The sequence below is a fragment of the Pelophylax lessonae genome, assembly GCF_965119305.1.
Source record: "Pelophylax lessonae genome assembly, chromosome: 1".
In the NCBI taxonomy this organism is placed as follows: domain Eukaryota; kingdom Metazoa; phylum Chordata; class Amphibia; order Anura; family Ranidae; genus Pelophylax; species Pelophylax lessonae.
This window is the reverse complement of record NC_138768.1, coordinates 818,771,816-818,785,570: the sequence shown is the minus strand read 5'-3', so window position 1 is coordinate 818,785,570 and position 13,755 is coordinate 818,771,816.

Sequence of the window (13,755 nt, the reverse complement as noted above, 5' to 3'; positions counted from 1 at the left end):
GAAGAAAATGAATAGCAGGACACTGAGTTCAATATTAAATAAAAACACTTTTTTAAAAATAAGCAGCACACTTACATAGAAGTTAGCATGAAACTGCATGGATAGGGAACACCTGGGACCAAGCAGCTGTAATCAGTGTAAAGCTGTAGGCATCACTAGGTAAACAGAGACCGAGGATGACAGGAAGTCAGACAGCTCAAAGTATGGATATTAGCAGTGGCATTCTAGGCTGCACACAAGGATGACAGCTGTTAAAATGCCTGGTGGATGTTCGGAGAGGGGATGTGGATGACGCGTTTCCAGGTACTTGCGCTCCTCGCCAAATGCATGGACAGTGAAAAGAAGTGATAGATTAATAAAGCCAAAATGGCAGGAAGGGGAGGAACATGGGAGGGGAAGGAGGGAGAAAGCTGAGCTGCTGCAGTGGCCTCATCTATTCCTCTACCCTGTTGATGGTCTACAGATACAGATGAAAGTTCCAATGGACCAAGGGACTTTGCACTTCTCCTAGGAGCGCCGTATGTACTATGTACTTGTACACTCTTGTGATTTGCTGTAGCAGTTTAGAGGCTCATGCAGTAGTCAGTTGGATGAAAACACAAGCTGATCCCCCTAACAGATGACATAGGTGGTGGAGATGGATTTTGCTGTATACTTATGCCAGGTCGTGGTCTTCTGGATTGCCCCAGCAGGAAGAGAGCAAGTTGGGGGGGGGGGGGTCAGGTAGCGGATGAAGCAGATAGGGAAAAAGGAGAAGCCAAAATGTCAGTAACGGGTAGTAGCTGGATGGGATCAAGCGGAAGCATAGTCGATGAATAAGCCAAGGGTTGATAACAAGTGGTAGCGAATATGAGGGCAGCAGCAGGTATTCAAAGGAGCAAGACATTGTCTGGAGAGAGCACAGTAACCTGGCAAACAAGAAGCGCAGGGACATGGTTGAAATCAGGAGGTTCATAATAGGAGCAAAGAGTTCAAGGTTCACCAGAAACAAGAAAGAAAGTAAGGATGTCCAAGAAATCAGCCAGGGAGCTGCCCAGCATCCCAAGTGGCACAGCAAAAAGAGTCACAGCCAGACACTGCAGAGGTGTCAGGTTCAGATCACAATTCTGACAGCTAGCTCTTTGTAAACGAACATTTAAAGAGACCCATTCAAGTCTGTAAAAAAAAGGCATGTCCTAGTGATGGAAGAGCTATTATACTCACCTCTCCAGTAGACCATTTCCCATCCTTCCATTGCAGCTCTGTGGACTCTGTAAAACTCTTTGGCATTTGACACTTCCTGCAGTGTCAAAAACTTGTGTTCCACGTGCCGTGGTTTCTTCCTCCCCCCCTTGCACTTGTTAACGACTCAGAAGGGATGTAGGGGGTGGATGGAACCACAGCACATAGCAGAGAACATAGGTTTCCAGCACTACCAGAAGTGTCAAATGCTAAAAAGTCTAACAGGGGCTGCAGTGCCAAAATTGAGGGAAGATAGGAGACACGGGTCAGAGAGGATATATTATAGAGTATAATGGGTCCTTTATTGCAGGGACCTGCTGCCGGCATATTTTACAGACTTAACAGGGTCCCTTTAATAAGTTTCTAATGTACACACAACTGGAAAAAAAAATATTTTTTTATAATTATATATTTTCAAAATAACTTTTAGAATTTCCTGCAGTTCATTTTTTTAATACCCATAATCCTGGTATTATTAGCAATAAATATTTATTATATGTTTGAAAATACAGCCTTGTTATGGATATGAATACTCAATGTACAAATAATCCTTCTGAGTGAAAGGATACATTTTAGGTGACAACAGAAGTCCCTGTTCTCCCCTCTCAGCTGCAGGTGTTATTTTATGACATAGGGGCTCTTATACTAAACAAGTCATCTTTACTCCTGACTCTGTGCACTTGAAATACCCAATTAGGCTCAGGGGAATTAAATATATACACGTTCCCTAAATCTGACTGGGTAATTGAAGTGAACAGGAATGAAAAAGTATTTCTTCGGTAAATCAAACCTGTGGCAGTTACAGCTTTTGCAGTTGGGTAGTATAAATGAATATATAGCATGCTAAAATAATAATACTGTTCCTTTTATTAGTACTGGGTTGATTTCTTAAATTAACAAACAGTTATAAATTAAAAATGAATAATAATAAAAAAATATATATTTATTTATTATTATTTTTTTATTATTTATTATTATTTATTTCAAACTACAACATAATTTTTTAGCTAGTTAAAATACAAGCATTCAAGTTGGCAGATTTATCAAGTCGAAAATATCAGAACAGGTTATATTTTGGCGTGTGGTTATTGGTGCGCACAGACTATTGCATTATATGTATATCAGCAGAGCAGTAGACAGTGTCAGTAGAGAAGAGGCTGGTGTCAGCAGGGCAGTGGACTATGTCAGTAGTTTTCTATTTTTATTATTTTAATTATTATTTTTTACAATTTCATTTTTCTAAATAATTTTTTTTAAATATTTTTTTACATATTCTGTTGTTCTTTTTTTGGTGAAATATTAAGAGTCTAAACAGAGAAAAAGGGACTGAGGACAGAGATTCCCCAGTCCCTTTCTCTGCAGCCTCAGCTGCCCCGAACATTGAACAAACAGGAAGTGATCTGTGCTGAGCAGCTTCCTGTTCATCCACACGCTGAAGCATAGTAAACATAGTTTACTATACTTCAGTTAAGAATGAACACAGGAGCAATCGGTACAGATCCCTCACTGTGTTCATTCATTCATTCATTCATTCATTCATTCATTCATTCATTCATCCATCCTGAATCATCCCCTGCAGAAGCAGACAGGAGAGGAGAAAAGGGAAGCTGGCAGCACTGCAGGGGGGATGCAGGGGGCACCAGGAATCTGGGAAAAATCAGCACCATACAGGGGGATTAGGGTGTGCCCAAGTACATCCTGCACACCCTGTGCACACACCTATGCGTGTGGTAAGAGTCGTTCTAATTTGTGATTCCTAAATCAGACCTTGCTATTAAACGCAAAGACTGCCTAATAGATTAGGGCACCCCTTTCCTGTAAATATTACTTTATATTAGTCGCAGAAAAATGTAAGTGGTACCACTGTCCTCCAGGCAAAATCCCTGGAAAGACGAGGATCCCAAATCTCACAAAAAGACTCTCTTGCAATTGAATAAAAGTTGATGTTATTTATGTTTTCATGTGTATGATCATGTTAATGTGCTGCTATAATTTATGTTCAGTTTTATTAGTGCACTTTTCTTTTCTTTTTTTTTTGCATTATTTGGCAGCTACGTAAAAAGGGTCACAATTTTTTTATTTTGTTTTTCATTTTTAAATAGGATCAGTTTAAGGCGGATGTTGCTGTCAAATGTTGACTGTTAAAATCTTATAAAGCATTGCTCAAACATGTGCATTTTGCCGCAAAACACAACAAAAAGCTGCTGCGTCCAAAGAAGTACAATACAAAGCAGGTCAAAGCAGCGTCAGAAGTGTCATCCACACCATTGAGGTAAATGGGAATCTGCTGATCTGTATTTGATGAAAGCTTCAAATGGAGAAAAAAACAATGCCTGTCTACACAAGCCCTAGCAAGTGGAAACTCTTACATTTTCTCATTGAGATGATTACTGAAATAGGCAAAAATAAAAAATAAACTATTTCTTTTTTATTTAGAAGTAACATTTATTTTATTTTTTTTTTTTGGGGGGGGGGGTGTATTTAGCCCCGGTTCACACTAGGGTGACCTGTGAGGCGACCTGGTCGCCTCACAGGTCGCCGCAGGTCGCCTCCCATAGGAAAGCTGCAGACCCGTTCTAATAGGAGCGACACAGGTCGCTCCGACCTAGAAAAAGGGTCCGGAGCTTCTTTGGGGCGACCAGGAGGCGACCGCCATAGACTTCAATGTTATGAAGTCCGTGGCGGCCGCTCCGAGGTCGCGGCGCGCTGCTCGCACCGCAATCTCGGAGGTCGCCCCTGCAAGCAGCGTCGCTCATATGTGAACCGGCGCTTATGGTGATTTTGTTTATTTATTTGGTGCTTTTTTTTTTTTTTCAGTGTGTGTATTAAACAATAACTTGTGTAGTATCACTTTAAGTTTTTTTAATTTTTTTTATTTATTTTGAGGGATTTTTTTGGGTGGGGTGTGGGTTTAAGGGCAGTTTAGATATTTTAGTGTAGCGTTACTTCTGTCGGGGCCACTGGATAGTCTTTGCCTTGATCTTCTCTAGATATTCAGCCACTCTGACACACCAGGTTGAGTGTTCAAGCATACAGCATCACCGGAAATCATTGAAAGTAAAGCACCGTACACACGATCAGAGTATCGAACGATCTGTCGTCCGTTTTTTGTGGCATTCTAGTCTGATGTGGAAAGTGAAGAGGTTATTTTCATACGAATTTTCCCGTACGACAGAATTCTACTTCAGAAGTGATGCCATGTGCTGGATTTTTTTGTATGTGTTCTTTCGTCTCTGAGCATGCCTAGTCCTGCTCTTAAGATTTTTTTCCGTCGAAAACTGTACTAATGAGACGAAAATCGGACGTTGTGTTGACGGACGATAAAAATTATATAGCCTGCACATCAGGATTTTTTCGGACGAAAAGTCTGAGTCGACTGTCGAAAGCACCATACTAACAATCCGAAAATCTGCAGATCTGTCATCGGACGAATTTTCCCTTCAGATTTTCTTATTGTGTGTACGGGCCTTTACACTTAGTACTCGATAGTAGCAATATTAAAAAAAGACACCAAACCAGGTAGTAAAGGTAAACTTGATATTATGATTAACCTTCCTAGCGGTATTCCCGAGTGTGGCTCGGGGTTAAATTTCAGTGCCAAAAGCGGTAACCCCCAAGCCACACTCGGGGTACCGCTAGGAAGATCGTTGGATCCTGGATGAGAGGGTACTCACCTTGTTCCCGGGATCCAGTGATGTGTCCCGGCGGTGTGTGGCGGCGGATCTTTCTACCGATGCTGCTCTGTGCTCCGGCTTCCGCCTCCTTCGACGTGACGTTTGCAGGGGGGGTAGAACCGGCGGCAAATTCAAACAGTAAAACACACCAAACACACTGATACATTACAAAATAAAATAAATTTTGCCCCCCAGTGCCCTTTCCTGCAGTTTTACTGTACTTTTTATGTATATATATATATATATATATGCGTATATATATATATATATATATATATATATACGTATATATATATATATATATATATATATATATATACAGTGCCTTGCGTAAGTATTCGGCCCCCTTGAACTTTGTGAACTTTTGCCACTTTTCAGGCTTCAAACATAAAGATATAAAACTGTAATTTTTTGTGAAGAATCAACAACAAGTGGGACACAATCATGATGTGGAACGAAATTTATTGGATATTTCAAACTTTGTTAACAAATAAAAAACTGAAAAATTGGGCGTGCAAAATTATTCAGCCCCCTTAAGTTAATACTTTGGAGCGCCACCTTTTGCTGCGATTACAGCTGTAAGTCGCTTGGGGTATTTCTCTATTAGTTTTGCACATCGAGAGACTGAAATTTTTGCCCATTCCTCCTTGCAAAACAGCTCGAGCTCAGTGAGGTTGGATGGAGAGCGTTTGCGAACAGCAGTTTTCAGTGCGTTCTACAGATTCTCGATTGGATTCAGGTCTGGACTTTGACTTGGCCATTCTAACACCTGGATATGTTTATTTGTGAACCATTCCATTGTAGATTTTGCTTTATGTTTTGGATCATTGTCTTGTTGGAAGACAAATCTCCGTCCCAGTCTCAGGTCTTTTGCAGACTCCATCAGGTTTTCTTCCAGAATGGTCCTGTATTTGGCTCCATCCATCTTCCCATCAATTTTAACCATCTTCCCTGTCCCTGCTGAAGAAAAGCAGGCCCAAACCATGATGCTGCCACCACCATGTTTGACAGTGGGGATGGTGTGTTCAGAGTGATGAGCTGTGTTGCTTTTACGCCAAACATAACGTTTTGCATTGTTGCCAAAAAGTTTGATTTTGGTTTCATCTGACCAGGATGGAAGGTGTTATACCTGAAGGGTTTCACATGTACTGTCACTTTAAGGCTGGCTCCCGGCTTGGTGAGGTTCTATATTTCCAGTTTGCTGCAGTTTGCTTGACTTCTGTTCTGAAAACTTCCTCTTTAACCTCTCCCCTTCTACTCTGGGGGTTCAATGCCTCTGTATCTTTCACAGCCATTTCCATCACTGAAGCTATCTCAATTGCCTTTGTAAGGGTAAGATCTTTCTCTGTTAACAGTCTCTTTTGGCTAGACTCACTATTTAGTCCCATGACAAACTTATCCCTCAGTGCAGTCGGTAAATACTCCCCAAAAGAACAGGTTGAGGCTAGTCTGCGAAGGGCGAGCACATAAGCCTTAATATCTTCACCTGGCTGCTGCTGCCGCTGATAAAACCTGAATCTTTCTGCAATCTCTAGTGGTTTAGGCTGGTAGTGATTCCCTAAAAGTGTCAGGAGCTCTGCCAAAGTCTTAGTTGCTGGTTTTTCAGGGAAAAGGAGATCCCTAAGAGTGTCATATGTCCTAGCACCAACCACTGTCAGAAATACTGCTACTTGCCTGTCGCCTGGGATGGCATTTGCACAGAAATATTGTTCTAGTCTTTCAATCCAGGAAATCCACGTTGTCTGTTCTCCATCAAATTCACTTAATGTCCCGATCAATGACATTTTCCTGCTGGGCTCTGTGGGTGTTTGTATTCCTGACAATTCAGAGTTTTTTTTTCCTTTCCTTTCTCACACGGATAGTAACCTTGTAAATCCCATCCTCGCCGCCACTGTTATATTCTCCGTGTTGTGAGAGACACAGGACTCTGGTCTGGAACAATGGTTGTTTATTCAGGACTCTCTGTACAGCATTACAGGACAGCTCTGCATATCAATACATCTCTACATTTGTCTAAAGATGGCCACTCTGCCCCTTGACCCTTGTCATCACTCCTGGGTGGAGCCAGCCTTAAAGTGACAGTACATGTGAAACCCTTCAGGTATAACACAGAGCACCTTCTTTCACATGTTTGGTGTGTCTCCCAGGTGGCTTGTGGCAAACTTTAAATTACACTTTTTATGGATATCTTTAAGAAATGGCTTTCTTCTTGCCACTCTTCCATAAAGGCCAGATTTGTGCAGTATACGACTGATTGTTGTCCTATGGACAGAGTCTCCCACCTCAGCTGTAGATCTCTGCAGTTCATCCAGAGTGATCATGGGCCTCTTGGCTGCATCTCTGATCAGTCTTCTCCTTGTATGAGCTGAAAGTTTAGAGGGACGGCCAGGTCTTCTTAGATTTGCAGTGGTCTGATACTCCTTCCATTTCAATATTATCGCTTGCACAGTGCTCCTTGGGATGTTTAAAGCTTGGGAAATCTTTTTGTATCCAAATCCGGCTTTAAACTTCTCCACAACAGTATCTCAGACCTGCCTGGTGTGTTCCTTGTTCTTCATGATGCTCTCTGCGCTTTAAACGGACCTCTGAGACTATCACAGTGCAGGTGTATTTATACGGAGACTTGATTACACACAGGTGGATTCTATTTATCATTATTAGTCATTTAGGTCAACATTGGATCATTCAGAGATCCTCACTGAACTTCTGGAGAGAGTTTGCTGCACTGAAAGTAAAGGGGCTGAATGATTTTGCACGTCCAATTTTTCAGTTTTTTATTTGTTAACAAAGTTTGAAATATCCAATAAATTTCGTTCTACTTCATGATTGTGTTCCACTTGTTGTTGATTCTTCACAAAAAATTACAGTTTTATATCTTTATGTTTTGAAGCCTGAAATGTGGCAAAAGGTCGCAAAGTTCAAGGGGGCCGAATACTTTTGCAAGGCATTGTGTATATATATATATATATATATATATAAATATATATACAGTGGGGATCGAAAGTTTGGCACCCCGGGTAAAAATTTGAATTAATGTGCATAAAGAAGCCAGGGAAAGATGGAAAAATCTCCAAAAGTCATCACATTACAGATTAGACATTCTTATACTGTATGTCAACAAAAGTTAGATTTAATTTCCATCATTTACACTTTCAAAATAACAAAAAACAAAAAAATAGCGTCTGCAAAAGTTTGGGCACCCTGCAGAGCTTTCAATGCAGAGAGACCAGCGTGCCCCCTTTCAATGCACAGTGACCAGCGTGCCCCCTTTCAATGCACAGTGACCAGCGTGCCCCCTTTCAATGCACAGTGACCAGCGTGCCCCCTTTCAATGCACAGTGACCAGTGTGCCCCCTTTCAATGCACAGGGACCAGTGTGCCCCCTTTCAATGCACAGTGACCAGCGTGTCCCCTTTCAATGCACAGTGACCAGTGTGCCCCCTTTCAATGCACAGTGACCAGCATTCCCCCTTTCAATGCAGTGACCAGCATACATCCCCCCTTTCAATGCAGTGACCAGCGTACATGCCCCCTTCAATGAAGTGACCAGCATACATGCCCCCTTTCAATGCAGTGACCAGCATACATGCTCCCTTTCAATGCAGTGACCAGCGTACATGCCCCCTTCAATGCAGTGACCAGCATACATGCCCCCTTTCAATGCAGTGGCCAGCATACATGCCCCCTTTCAATGCAGTGACCAGCATACATGCCCTCTTTCAATGCCGTGACCAGCGTACATGCCCCCTTTCAATGCAGTGACCAGCATACATGCCCCCTTTCAATGCAGTGACCAGCGTACATTCCCCCTTTCAATGCAGTGACCAGCGTACATGCCCCCTTTCAATGCAGTGACCAGCGTACATGCCCCCTTCAATGTAGTGACCAGCGTACATGCCCCCTTTCAATGCAGTGACCAGTGTACATGCCCCCATTCAATGCAGTGACCAGCATACATGTCCCCATTCAATGCAGTGACCAGCATGCATGCCCCCTTTCAATGCAGTGACCAGCATACGTGCCCCCTTTCAATGCAGTGACATAAAAGACTTCCACTGTAACTCTAAACTGGTAAGGGTTAAAAAAATGTAAAATGCGTCACCTATGGAGATTTTTAAGTACCGTAGTTTGTCGCCATTCCACGAGTGTGTGCAATTTTAAATTGTAACATGATAGGTATCTATTTACTCAGCGTGACATCATCCTTCAGAATATACAAAAAAATTGGGCTAACTTTACTGTTTCATTTTTTTCAGTGAAGTGTATTTTTTCCAAACAAAATTGCGTTTGAAAGACCGCTGTGCAAATACCGTGTGACATAAAATATTGCAAGGCCCGCCATTTTTGCTAAAAAATATATATATAATGTTTGGGGGTTCTAAGCTATTTTCTAGCAAAAAATACTGATTTTAACTTGTAAACAACAGGTGTCAGAAATAGGCCTGATCCTTAAGTGGTCAATCTGCATGTAGTATAGGTACAGTATAGGTATGGTATAGTCTCGGCACAGGTGCAAGGTAGGTGGGGTTCAGATGTGATAAAGGTTTGGTATAATGTGGTAAAGGGTTAGTATAGGTGCAGTCTAGGTTTGGAATAAGTGCAGTATGGGTGCGGAATGGATTGGGTGCACTCCGTGTCCTGTTCTGAGGGGCTCAGTCCCTATTAACAGTATGAGCAATGGGTGAATACCTTTCTCATAAGTCCCCGGGATGCTGTGGGGACTTTTTGCTGTCGAAGAGGATCCCTCTCGGTCTCTCCCTGAAAACCTCCAGGGAGCAGGGGGCGAGTGGACACTCCAGTCTTCTTTCAGCAGTGTAGGAGCTGTGATGTGGGAAGTGCGTTGCCCCTTGGTGTCCTCACTCCCAGTCTCAGGCTCTGATCTCCATTGGTATGGTCTCCAGCTGACAGGCAAATAGGTCCTCTCTCTCTAACTCCCTCGTGGCAAGGAGAAGAACTTTCATGGGCAGTTTAAAAAAAATAATCCTCCTACTCATCCTACTGAACAGTGCCTATTGGGATCTGTAGTGTAACCAGAATAATGTAGCTATTATATGCTGTCTCAAACTACAACTCCCAGCATTCTCAGCACTCTGCATAGAAGTTTATGGGCTTGCTTGGCTTTAGCTCTCACCCTCATGGCTGGAGCGGGATGGTGCAGGATAACACCAGTATCTCAATAGAGGGAGAGAAGAATAAAGGGCAATATCTCCATCTCCATATTGCTGTAGCCCAGCACCTGGATACATACGCTTTGTTACTTTTTTTATTTTGGTGCTTGTATTAGATTATGGCTTAAAGTGGAGTTCCACCCTAATTTTATACTTACCTCCATCTTCTCGCTCCGGGTCACCTGAAAAACAAATGGATAATCGCAATTTTTTTTTTACTTACCTTACTTCCTTCTTCCTCCCCTCGGCGGCCACGGCGATTCGTCACTTTCTGGCTTTTGCAATGATTCATGGGAGCTGAACGTCATCGCTCTCAGGAATCATTTCGCCTGCACCGGCCCCGACGTCAGTTCAGGCGCGCACGCGTCATTCCCTTCTAAACAGCTTCTGGGCATGCCCAGAAGCTGTGAAGGGATGACGCACGTGCACCGGAAGTGACGTCGGGGCCGGTGCAGTGCATTGTGGGACCGAAGAAGAAGGAAGAGGACGCCAAAGAGGATCGCGCTGGCTTCAAGCTGCCTACACCTGAGATGGCAGCGCTGGAGAATACTTTTTCAAGGTAAGTATTTCTCCTAAAAGGTAAGTGCAACCCGGGACAGATCAGAGGCTAGCCATTGTGGAATGTACTAGCCCTGACTGTCCTGGGGGTATTTTTTTTTTTTTACACTGTGCACTGGGTGGAACTCCGCTTTAAGTACCATCAATTATTAATTGCGTGTCATTTTTCTTTTTGTAAAAATACATTAAAAAAGAATGAGGGGCCCTTCTGGCACCTAGAAAAGGCCCAGGATATATATGGTACATTAAAACTTTTTGAAGAAAAAGGTTATTGGCAAAGATGCAGCTCATTCTATTTGGATCTTTTGAGCCAGGGGAAGACAGTCCCCGCTTGGCCAGGCCGTGATGGAGTCCACCTACAACAGTAACTTTTATCATAAACAGGTCCAGGATAGTTGAACTGAGCTTTTATAGCCTTCAGGAACTATTTAAAGCCCATTGCACCCCCAAAAGCCAGGTTCATTTCACCTTCCCTATTGGCTAACAAGGAGAGGGTATTGTTTTGAGAAAATAATATTTGGCAAATGATTGATAAACAGGAATTAAATAGGACACATGGTAACATGTAATAACATGAAGAATGTACAGTATTTGGAAGAACACCGCTAAGGGCAAAGTATGGATATTAGTGGTCAATTACCTGAGAGAGGAGATGCCTCGTTCTCTGCTTAATGGCACCAGTGGGCAGAAGACCAATCCACCAATGTACTGCACTACAGGTACCAAATGAGTCCAAGGATGGATGGGCAAGGAAGGAGAATCATTCGGGGCTGGATGCCTATATTTCAATGGCAGTGGTTCTGCAAGTGACTCTAGAAGGCAGCCTAGGATGTAGCCTAGGAACCAAACTGAGGGGTCCCAGGAAGATAGCAGCTAGAAAATCCGAACTTCCGGTCTCAGCCATAGATGGGAAGTGACGTCACCTGTGCTCGACGGGCCCTTGAGAAAGTCATGTGATTGTGACGTAACGCTTCTGGAGGAGTCGCGTGACGTCACTTCCCATCTACGGCTGAGACCGGAAGTTTGAATTTTCTAGCTGCTATCTTCCTTGGACCCCTCAGTTTGGTTACTAGGCTACATCTGCTGTCTCCTACTTTATTGTAAGTGACTATTATTTACATTAAAGCCTTATTTTACATATTACACCATGGAGATCCTCATTTTATTTTGTATGAGCTGCGTTTGACTATATATGGAGTGATCCTTTTCAGCCAACGTTTGACCACCATAAATATACACTATCATTCCTCCTAATGTGAGCGGCCATTGGACTCTGTGTTAGAGATTGGTTGTGGGGAAAAGGACACATTTATCACTGTTTGGATCACATTTTTTTTTAATTAACAGACTTTTCGTTATTCACTTATCACCATTGCACATTGTATCTTGGACACGTTTTTTACACAGTTTTTTTGAACATCTCACATGATATATATAATTTTTGGGAATATGGCATATTTATATTCTTATTGGCTGATGTGTAACACTTGTTGATGGTTTGTTTGTTTGCACATGCACTTTTTTAATCATACAATTATTTTTATATGCATGTTATATGTTTTGAAGCTCAGGATTTATATTATGTCATTCTAAATATTGTTTTACTATTCCACTATTATTTCACTATTATATTATTGATATAGCGCCGCTCCATAATTCTTTATGCCACCTCCTTACTGCCTGTTTTAACCCATAAAAGTCTGCACTGGAACAAGATGCAATGTACGCTGTTGCAGGGTGGTTGTTGCCCGTCCCTATTCACTTGAATGGGCTGCCTGTCGAACACAAAAGGAGATATAATTCTTGCTGCAACTTGAAGCAAAGCATTGTCGTCACAGCAAGTAAACAGTGTCTTTGCAGCTCAACAGAGGGTGGTTGGTGGCCGGTAAAAGCACAGATTAACTGCCTGTCTTTACCCCCCCAACCACAAGTGTAAACCTAGCCTTGGTAAAAAAGCTTCCACCTCTCAGCAGCTGATGGTCAGGGAGTCTGATTTCTTTCAGGTGGCCAAATCTATTTATGCAATAATGAAATGGACATCCAGTACAGCAAGCACAAGTTACATTGAAGTACACATAACAATAACAAATAAAAATATGTTCTCAATAAAAATACACTCGACTTTTCCTTGAAAAGATGTACTTAATAAGACTGAAATTCTATTAATCAGGCTGGGAGTTGCTAATGTATAAAGTAATGATATTGACAGTTGGGATCAGTAGACGAGTGTCCTCTCGCTGGAATGGGAAGCGTCCATGCGGTGAGGTCACTCTTGGAAGGTCCATTCCAAGGATGAAGCAGGCGCTCGGTTATTCCCGTACTCAGCAGAGGCCTGACATCTTCTACGGTGGGTCGTGGCCCCGTTTTTCCAGTTGATGTAATGGAGGTTAGTGTCACATGCTGCTCCTCCGGCCCAAGATGAAAGGTCTTGATACTGGGGGACCAATTATGACAAGTGAGTCATCAAGGAACAGATGGGCTGTCTAAATATCGAGAGCCATGAGAGCTGGAAAATAAAATAAATACAAAGTGACTCACAGTCATTCTATCACCCTTCATAGAGTTCCCTTTAATAATGAGGAACATTGAAAATGAAAGGCATGAGCGAGGAATACTTATCTGATATCTTCATCAAACATTCCAGGGAAATCGTTCCACTGATAGAGGCTCTATCAGATATAAATAAGCCTTCAGGCCAAATACAGCCTTGATGGATCCAGCGTTGTAACACAACTGAAATGAAACTTCAACCTAAACTTTTTCTTTTGGTTTGAAGAGATTGAAAGATGTTTAAAAGGCCATCAGGTTTTTATTGCTGTTGGTTTTACCATTGGGAAGAAAGACTTTCAGATAATACAAAATTTCATAGCTGTCACTGGAGTGGGAGGTCAGGGAATATTATCCAATAGGGACACCTTTTAGGTGACATCTTTGGAAGAATTCATGTTGTGTCACCAGGGCTGGCCCAAGATATTGTGCTGCCTGGGTCCGAGAATGAAATGCTGCCCCCCCCAAAAAAAAAAAAAATTCACGCCCTCCAAGAGGCCCCCACATTCTATAGGACTATGAAAGCAGTCAGAGGGGTGTGAGTGTGTACGGAGTGACAGCAATAGCAGGACAGAGCAGTAGACACT